Raw genomic sequence first — 10808 nt, 5'->3', positions numbered from 1 at the left:
CTTTCTTATTTCTGGTTGCCTTGGTTCCTTCCAGTGCTTTTATTTTTTTCCAGGACTTTTAAATAGCTGTTTTTATTTATTGATTTCTTTTATTGTAGCCAGGTTTTATTGTTTGTTTCAAGACAGGAAGTTTGCAAGCTACTCCCTTAAAACCAGAAGTAGCACTATTTTTTAATCTCTTTTTAAAAGGAAATAATCGTCTCAAGTCTTTTTCTACTAGGATTGCCGAATGATAAATCTGTCTGCTCCATTCCAAGAAAAAGTGACCGTAGGCTGGAAATCCTGAGAGATGTCTTTATGATATAAAGTATATTATATTTTCACAGAGTGTCAAAGGGATTCACTTCGCTATAGTAGAGATAATACAATTATGTGACAGAAGAGTCCAAACTATGACCTACATGAGAACGGAATTTTGTCCCAAGGAGATCTTTGGAAGGTGAAATGCCTTTGAGAGAGTATGAATCCGTAATGGCTACTCATGTCTGACTTGCCACTGGATACCCTCATTTGTCCCTTTTAATAATGTTTCTGTGTGAATACTGAGCTCCATGACGAAATATTCGGAACCCAATTGCCTCTATCTCTCTACACTTTTGCTTTCGTCTTCTAGGTGACCATAGAATCCTTATTTTCCCAAATTACGGACATAGTAAGCTTCAATGCAATGTTAATTTCCTGAAAGCACGCTTTGCTGTAAGAGAGTCATAGGCAGTGCTGTGTTTTCAATTGCATTTCCCCATGACTGCTGGTGTTGGTCACCCTTTGTGATGGATTATGATGTAACTGGCCACTTTTGCAAGGTATCTGTTCAAATCTTTTGTCTATTTAAAATTGCTTTATCTTTGAGTAAGAGTTCTTTGTATGCCCTGGATGGGTCTTTGCTTATTTTTCTGTCTATCAGCTCTTTGTTTACATAGGTATTTCAAAGGGAAAACATTTTTAATTTGATCTAGTCTATTTTTCAATTTCTATTTTGTGTGGATTTTATGTCCTGATTGGGAAATCTTTACCTAATCCAGGATCATAAAGATTTTCATTTAAACTTTCTTCTAGTAATGTCATAATTTCAGCTCTTTATTTAACTCTAGAACCTATTTGGGGTTAACTTTCATATGTAGGGTGAGGCAAGGGTTGGAGTTTCTTTCTTCCTCTGTATTTATTTATCTATTTGTTCCAGGACTGTTTTTGAAAAGGTTATCTTTTCCTGTTGAATGACTTTGGAACTTTGATTGAAAATCCACTGAACAGTTAAGCGTTAGTGCCCTTTCTGATGCTTTTTTACAGCTCCAGGTAGGAAGCACCACATTAGAACAGCAAATCACCCATGGAAGCCTAGATAGAGCCCCCCTCTTAATGGGTCATTTTTAGGAAGCACTCTTAGCAGTGTAGGCAGTTTTCACTGGTGACTTATAGAGCCAAGATTCTACTTGATTCTCCACCTGTTTGCATATCCACATACTTTTTGCCAGGCACCTGGGAAGAATGAAGTAAACAACCTATTTCTTTAGATATTTTAAGCTTAGTTCCACTGTCCTTATCTTTGATTTCGGTGAAGGGATTTGATCACCCTGAAGTGTCATATAAATTAATAAATGATGATTTAAAAGAGTGCACGGGTTACAATTAGCCCTTGTGAGTCTTTGTCTTATAATCCTGTATATTATTCTAAATTTTTGCAATGTATTTATAATAACTGGCATTAAGGGAAAACAACAATAATAAACGCAGTGCAGAGAAAAATAGCAGCTAATGTGTTTTTACGACTGATACTGGCTCTTAATGCAACCGATTCATTTTGTGACTAATAGCAAAAAAGAGAAAACATGAAATTAGCAGCTGAACAGAGCCACCTAGCCATCATTCTGATCAACAATCACTGTGGAAGCTTTAGGGCTTGCCTTCACGTGATTCTTCCTCAGGTCACGAGTGCTCCCAGTCTCTCTGGTCCTGGCTACCACTGATCTTCCTGTTCCTTCCTATCTGCTCGGTCTATTATTCCCATACCCTCCCCACTGCCCAGGTCTCACTGAAGATTATGAGCTTGTCTCTTCTTGGCCAGACTTCACCTGCCTGAAGTAACGAAATGATATTCTCACTCCTCTGGACACACCGTCTTGTCATTTCAGCCCACAAATGGCTAACTGGGACCAATTATAGATACTTGGCACATCATTTGTAATTTTAAATGATCTACGAAACAGGAAAAACATGGATTGATTTTTGTATCCTACTTTGATTCTGCTCAACTGCAAATTGTGGTAAAACTTGTTTTGAATAAAAAACTAGGGAAAAGTGAGATAAAAGTCACAGAAGGATGGTCTGTAACCTACAGGCTGCCAATGTCTTTATGTGTTTCTTCTACCACTTGCTCATCAAAGATACTTTCAAAATCAAGTTATGTCACTTAGAACCTCATGTGTCAGAAGTGTGCACTTTGTAGAGTGTTAAGTGTCTGCCCCATATATGCAAATATTTAAATCATAGTATCATAGAATTTCAGAGCTGGAAAAGAGCTTGGAATTAATCTTGTGAAGTCCAAGCTCCTAATTTTACAAAAAAAAAAAAAAAAAAAAAAAAAAAAAAACGTAAATCTTACAGAAGTAAAGACATTAACCTCAAATCACAGAGCTACTTAACAGTAAAGCAAAATGTTGAATCCCTGCATCCAAAGTCCCATTTTAATCCTACATCCTCAGACTCTAGAATCTGGAAGAATACTCTGCACCACAGAGAATCTCATGAATCATAATCTTGAACCATGGAAGAAATCAATATTCTTGAATACGAATAAGAGTCCATTCTTGTAACTTACAATTTACATGATTCTCAGAATAAGCATATTTTCCATGCATAGAAATATGGAATGCATAGAAAATGTAGCCCAGATGAGTGCTAAATATTTTTAAAACAAAATATGCCTGGAAAGAAGCAAAATTAAAACAGTACAGGAGGGAATCTCAAAAGTCCATTGTCTGAGATTTTGAAGTATAGTATCTCAAATTTGCGGAAATTACAAAATAGTTGCAAGTTTCTAGATATTGAGATCTTGGAATGACTAACTAAGGCCTATATGTTGAATGCATGTCCTTGGCATTGCTGTGATTCAGTTAGATGGTATCTTTTTAATCTAAACTGGACCCTTGATAGCCCCAGTCCACATTCCTGGAAACAATCCCAGGGATCATTATAACCAAACTCTGTGCAGAACTAACCCTCCTGAAACGTTTGCACAGTCCGTGGCACATGGATGCTTAATAGAGAATGTTGTTTCACAGGTGAATTACCTCTTCTCAGAATACTGGGAAATTTATAAGATGAAACATTGGGAAATATATAGTTTGAAGTACATCTGTAGATAGTAACCAACTCTAATATTGGTGTTAATAAATCAAGCTCCATACCACTTGTAAAGGAAAAACATACTGGCCATAACTTTCCTACCCTCTATAGCCTTATCTTGAAAAAGAGATAGAAATCTTCTCTGTCTTTGGAGGGAAAAAAAAATCTTAAAAAAAATTCCATGTATTTATTCTTCTAACTAAATTGGGTTTATTCCAGCAATGGAATATCTAAAGACAGTGAGGGCAAAATCTTGACATCCATTGTAGTTTTCATCGGCCCATATCTCAGGATGAAGGTTCTTTTCCTATTGTCTCTGAACTAATGGATATCACCATAAGCAGGTGAAGGCAGACCACCTCAGGTAATGCCCTATGGACACAATTCACAGTCCACACATTTGGCACTAAAAAAAAGTGTTGAATGAGGGGGCATATTTAGTCAAGCATTAGCCAAAACTGTTTTTAATATTAGGAGAGAAGGACATATACATAAGTCACTATACTGTAAAGCAAAAATTACTGCTACAAAAGAAATATAATCAAAGTACTATAAAGTACCAACGGGGTACTTTATGTAACTGATGGCATGAGAAAAGCTATATAATGCAGTCAAATTGCGCTTTGAACATTTATTAAATTCCAGTAGGAAGAAACACAGAGATTGCATTCTATGCTGCAAGAGTAGTGAAGGCGTGAACATTTATCCTGTGTTTAGGAATGGAGAGAAGACCAGAGGTTGGATTGAAAGTTGGAGGGAAGAAAAGGGGTTTTAAGTGGTCACTGCATCTTTGCCTCCAGATCTGTGCCTCAGGTAAGTGCCCAATTCTACTCAATATTACAGAAAATCCCACTTCTGCAAGCTGCTTTCTCAGACTCCCACCTCAGCTGGTTTATGTCTGGGTTTGGCCAATAGGAGGTACCCACTAGAGATGGGAGGGCAGATGTGCGAGATCTTGGGGTATATCTGCTCGTGTCTTACTCTTGGGTATTACCTCTGGCAGCAAAAGTGTCTTCTTCGTGACTCTAGCTATCATGGGACAACTCCACCCTGAGCAATTTCACTTGTTACTAGGAAGCCCCCACTTAGATTAGCTTCTTCCATAGAGCTTTGGCCTATTAGTTCTGGGAACTTTTTCTCATCATGCTGTTTTTTTCTGCCCTAAGGGTGGTAGCAGCTTGCTGTTTTAGTTGAAGGAAATTAGAATACATCACCCCAAAATATGCCTCTTGACATAAAAATTATTTTGAGCTAAAGGCAATTAAGAAGCAGGAGGAGCGCCTGGGTGGCTCAGTTGGTTGAGCGTCTGACTCTTGATTTCCGCTCAGGTCATCCCAAGGTCATGGGATCCATCCCTCAGTCAGGTTCTGTGCTGAGTGTGGAGGCTGGGGCGCCTGGGTGGCGCAGTCGGTTAAGCGTCCGACTTCAGCCAGGTCACGATCTCGCGGTCCGTGAGTTCGAGCCCCGCGTCAGGCTCTGGGCTGATGGCTCAGTCGGTTAAGCATCCAACTTCAGCCAGGTCACGATCTCGCGGTCCGTGAGTTCGAGCCCCGCGTCAGGCTCTGGGCTGATGGCTCGGAGCCTGGAGCCTGTTTCTGATTCTGTGTCTCCCTCTCTCTCTGCCCCTCCCCCGTTCATGCTCTGTCTCTCTCTGTCCCCAAAATAAATAAACGTTTGGAAAAAGAAAGAAGAAAAAAAAATAATAATAATAAAAAAAAAAGTGTGGAGGCTGCTTGAGATTCTTACTGCCCCCTCTCTCTCTGCCCCTCCCCTCTTTCTCCTCCCCTTCTCTCTCCTTCTGCCCTTCCCCTGATTTCAAGCTCACTAGCTCTCTCTCTCTCTCTCTCTCTCTAAAAAATGAAGCCAGAAAAGCTCTCCCCTTCCCTTTTCTGCCTAAAGGTAGGATATAAATGCTACCTAAGCTGGTGTTGTAACTTCTTTTTTTGCAGGTGGCATGTAAAGTTACATAAATTTTAAGTGTACAACATAGGGACTCAGTGATTCTGTACCTTACACAACACCCACCACAAGTGTAGTCACCATGTATCACCACACAATGTTATTACAGTATTTTTGACTATATTCCCTAGGCTGTACTTTTCATTCCTGTGATCTATTTACCTTATAACTGCAAGTTCGTACCTCTTAATCCCCTTCACCTATTTGCCCATCCCCCACCCCATCCCCTCTGACCACCAGTTTGTTCTCCGTATTAGAGTCTGGTTTTTTAGTTTCTGGTTTTTTTGTTTGTTTGCCTCGTCATTTGTTTTGTCTTTAGATTCCACAAATAAGTGAAATCATATGGTACAGTATTTGTCTTTCTCTCTCTGACTTACTTCACTTAGCATTGTACTCTGTAGGTCCAACCATGTCACAAATAGCAAGATTTTGTTCTTTTTTTTTTTGGCTGAGTAATATTCTGTCATATGTATATTTTCTCCATTTACCCACTGATGAGCACTTTCTTTGCTGCCATATCTTGGCTACTGTAAATAATGCTGCAGTGAATTTAGGGAAGCATAGATCTTTTTCTAAGCCACAGCTTGGAGTTACTGAAGTTTGTCCCACATGATGGGCACTGTGTATGTGTTAATAAACTGTTTTTGTCTTGCTGATCCGACTTTTTGTTTTTTTAATTTTTTTAACTTTTTTTTAATGTTTTTATTTATTTTTGAGACAGAGAGAGAGCATGAGCAGGGGAGGGGCAGAGAGAGAGGGAGACACAGAATCCAAAGCAGGCTCCAGGCTCTGAGCAGTCAGCACAGAGCCTGACGTGGAGCTCAAACTCATGGAATGTGAAATCATGACCTGAGCTGAAGTCAGATGCTTAACCGACTGAGCCACCCAGGCGCCCCTGATCCGACTTTTTGTTAAAGAGCCCTAGCTGAGGGGTGCCTGGATGGCCCAGTCGGTTGAGCGTCCAACTTCGGCTCAGGTCATGATCTCACAGTTGGTGAGCTCCAGTCCTGCATAGGGCTCACTGCTGTCAGCACAGAGCCCACTTGGGATCCTCTGTCCCCCTCTCTCTCTGCCCCTCCCTTGCTCATGCTCACACACACACACACTCTCTCTCTCTCTCTCTCTCAAAAATAAATAAACATTAAAAAAAATAAATAAAGAGTCCCAGCTGAAAAGTTAAGATGGGTAGAGGTAAAGTTTCGTCTCCTTTACTTGGTTAACCTATGGTTTGCTTCTCTGTCTTTCCTTTGACCTCTCAGTTTCCCCATCATTTGCATAGCCAAATTTCTACATTAAATTACATTGCTTAAAAGACCTGGAGTTACTTCTATTTTCTGCGGGAGTCTGATGAATGCAGATAGCTGTTAAGACTGACTATTAAAAGGAGTAATGGCTTCAGCTCCGCCTTTCTTTGCCTTTTCCTACTTTGGTTTCCTACATTTTTTTCTTGTTGCTGTTCTCAGTTGGCATTACATGAATCAGGCACACATCCCATCAATCTTCCTGTTTTCTAATCACTTTATTTAATATCCCAAAACATTATTGGACACCTTTTATGTGCAGAAACTGTACTGTTTGGACTCCTGCCCACAAGAAGCAGTGTGCTGTGCACACAGCCATGTAGCTCGACAATTCGCATACAGTGTGATAATGCTTGGATGGTATCTACAAAAATCCAACAGAATGCAAATGGTAGAGAAAACAATTCCTTACTGGTAGGTGGTAGATGGGAATGGGGGAGGAATATTACAGAAGGACGGTCAGGGGGAAATGAATAATGGTAATAGACACTTATTTACGGTTTACTGTATTTCGGACACTTTACCTATACTTTCTCATTTAATCCTCAAAACAATTGAGGTAGGTAAAGTAGCCACATGTACCAGATGAGAAAACAAGGCAAGTAGAAATTAAGTAACTGCCCCCAAAGTATGAACAAAGGCGTGGGGAAAGGAAGATGCATAAAAGAGTAAAGAAGAGTAAGTCACTCAGTGCAGCTCTGGTTTTACGGTTTGAGATCAAATATGTCCAGATTAGGAATGCCACCCTAAGAAGTTTGCACTCAGTACTATGTAGCTGAAAGGAATCCACTGTTAATCTCTGTGAAGGCAGCATTGGCAGGGAAACAGGTCATATTTAATTCAATGTTTTTGTGGCAATTTACTATAATAACTAACTTGCAAACCCTTGTTTCATATATAATAATCCTAAATCAAATAGAAATTAAAATTGAGAGAACATGACACTTGAAGTATAATGTTTCTCCTGTTCCACTGGACTAGGATTTGCCTGTGCAAATTAACTCATGTAGAAGTGGGTTCAAGACTTCATTATCCAAAAGTAATGTAATTGGGGATCACATTTATGAAAAGCAAAAGGCAAAAGTACCCATTCTGTGTGTTCTTTGATCATCATAAGCCGTAAGTATTATATATTCAAATTTCTATTCTGCAGACTAACAAAAATGCTAAAATAAAACACATTAATGTTACCTTAAAATGCAAATATGCATAAATAATAAGTCTAGGGGTACCTGGGTGTCTCAGTCAGTTGGGTGTCCAACTTTGGCTCACATCATGATATTGTGACTTATGGGCTTGAGCCCCGCATCTGGCTCTGCACTGATAGCTCAGAGCCTGGAGCCTGCTACAGATTCTGGGTCTCCCTCTCTGTCCTTCCCCTCTCTCACACTCTGTCTCTCTCTCTCTTTCTCAAAATAAATAAACTAAAAAAAAAAGATAAAAAATAATAAGCTTAGCATAATGCCAGAAATAACAAAACATAACAGAACACAGCATTTCCAAATACTACCACATTTTCAGCACCAGGAGAAAATTATCTTCTATTTAAATTTTGCATACTTTTTACAAAATTAGACATTTAAAACTTTTTCTGTTGTGATAGTTTTTTTAAGAAGTAGAAACTGTAAGGGCACATGGGTGCATCAGTCAGTTAACCATCCAACTTCAGCTCAGGTCATGATCTCACAGTCTGTGAGTTTGAGCCCGGCATTGGGCTCTGTGCTGACAGCTCAGACCCTGGAGCCTGCTTCGGATTCTGTCTCTCTCTCTCTCTCTCTCTCTCTCTGCCTCTCCCCCAGCTCTCTGTCTCAAAAATAAATAAGCATTAATTTTTTTTTAATTAAAAAAAAAAGAATTAGAAGCTTTAGCAGTTTTTATTCAAGCTTCCAAATTCAACCTTCAGCATCATTTCTACTTTGTAGAGAATTGGCCAGTAGGGGGCATACATGACCAAGCCATTTAATATGTTTCTATCTGCTATTACAAATTTTGAATTTTAGATAACAGCATGCTCTTGAAGCCAAAGGTATATTTTCTTTAAAACCACCTATCAAACAGCCAAAAACAAAAACTTTGATAATTTGACTTTCAGTCTCTTTTTTTCTCATGAGCTACCAAGTCCAAGTCTTACCTTTGTTTTCAACTACGATAAAACTAAATTTATAACAGACAGACATAGTAACTTATCAGTTTGTTGTTATACAAGATTGGTAATGTCCATCAGCATCTGAGTGTCTGTTTCTAAGTGCCTACACTGCTCATCTAGTTATATATATTATCTAATCTAGGCCTTACAGCATACCTATGAATATAGTGTTGTTGTCATCTGTAAGATAGAGAAATGAGAGATTTTTTTAAAAATCACAAATTATGTAGCAGAATAGAGAACTGGACCCAGTTTTGTCTAATTCTAAAGTTTTTGTGTGACATTATTTCTCATTTTTTTCTGTTTTAATTGTGAAGTATACAACACATGCAGAAAAGTACACAAAATACAAATGCACAACTTAAAAATAACTATAAAGCAAATATCCATTTCACCACCACCGTGTTCAAAATAAAGGACATTTTCACTCCTACAGAACCACCCAGTGAGCCCTGATTCTTCACAACCCCATACCCTTAAAAGGTAACCACCATTTTAATTTTTATAGTCATCATTTCCTCTCTTATTTAGAAATTTTGTGAAATTTATATAAATCTATTCACAATGTAAATATTAATTCATGTCTTTATTCTTTTGGTCAATACTGTATTTGCAATATTTATACTGATACATATAGTAACTGTTCTTTAATTTTCTTTCCTACATGAAATGAAATACTCTATGTAGTATACATCAATTTATTATCTTCCCTACTGTTGATGAGCAGTACTGTTGATGGGTTGTTTCTGATTTGGGATGATTATGAATAATGCTACAATAAAAATTCTTATACATGTATTTAAATGCACATATAAAGAGTATCCCTAAGATACATAATTGGGAGTCAAATTGCCAGTTCATCAGGTCTGCCTGCATATCTTCACCTTTACTGGAAACAATCCAAAAGTCTGCTACCAAGTGAACAGATAAAGAAATGTAGTATATTCACACAATGAAACACTACTCAGCAATAAAAAGAAAGAACTACTGACACATGCAACAATATGGATGAATCTCAAAACGTGCTGAATAAAAGAAGCCAGACACAAAGGAACATATTCTATAAAATTTCATTTATATAAATTCTAAAAAATGAAAACTAACTTCCAGTGGCAGAGTGCAGACCAGTGGTTGTCTGAGGACCAGAACAAGAGGTGGAATAAAGGGAATGGATTACAAGGGCACTTGTAGTTTAGGGGGGTAGGGAGTGATAGAAAGATTTCTTATCATGATTGTCAAGATTATTTTACAGATGTATTCATATGTCAAAACTCACCCAATTTTACACCTTTACTATATGCATTTTATATGGCAATTAAATCTCAGTAAAAATAAAAAAGAATCAGATTACTTTAGTTTCAATATTTTTTATTACTAATGATATAGAACATTTATCTTCTGTACTGGATATTATAATTTCCTTCTTCTTTAGAGTTCCTTTTCAAGTCTTTTGTTCATTTTCTTTTATATTTCAGTTTTCTTCGAGATCTGTAGAATTTCTTTATACATCTTTTCATTAGTTCTTTGCTAGCTGTATGTACTTCCACACCTTGCTGTGGCTTTTCACTACCTTAATGGGATCTCTTGAATAGAAAAGTTACTGATTTCAATGTAGCTGAATTTTCACCTCTTTTGAGGTTAAGCTTTTTGTATCTTGTTTAAGAAATATGACTTAAGAAATATTTCCTCACTCCCAAGGAATAAAAGTACTCTTCTATTTTATCTTCTAAAAGCTTTTTAGCATTTAGAAACTTAGTCCACCTAAAGTAGACTTTTGGTTATGATGTGAGGAATTCAGAGCTTTTTTCCCCATATGGATGACCAATTGACTTGACCATTTATGAATTGTTTGTTTTTCTATTCATCTGCGATGCTACCCCATCATAGAACGAATGTCCAGACATGCTTGAGTCTGATTCTGGACTCTCTGTTCTGTTCCATTAATTTATCAATGCATCAAAGTCAACTTACATTTTCTTGATATATCTCTTTATACCTGTTTTCCCACTTTGTTCTTCTTAAAGAAAGTCTTGGATATGTTTGACCCTTAACACTACTTT

Source organism: Puma concolor, chromosome C1 (genome assembly GCF_028749965.1).
Source record: "Puma concolor isolate L17-30 chromosome C1, mPumCon1.1.hap2, whole genome shotgun sequence".
Taxonomy (NCBI): domain Eukaryota; kingdom Metazoa; phylum Chordata; class Mammalia; order Carnivora; family Felidae; genus Puma; species Puma concolor.
Note: the sequence above shows the minus strand (reverse complement) of the source record.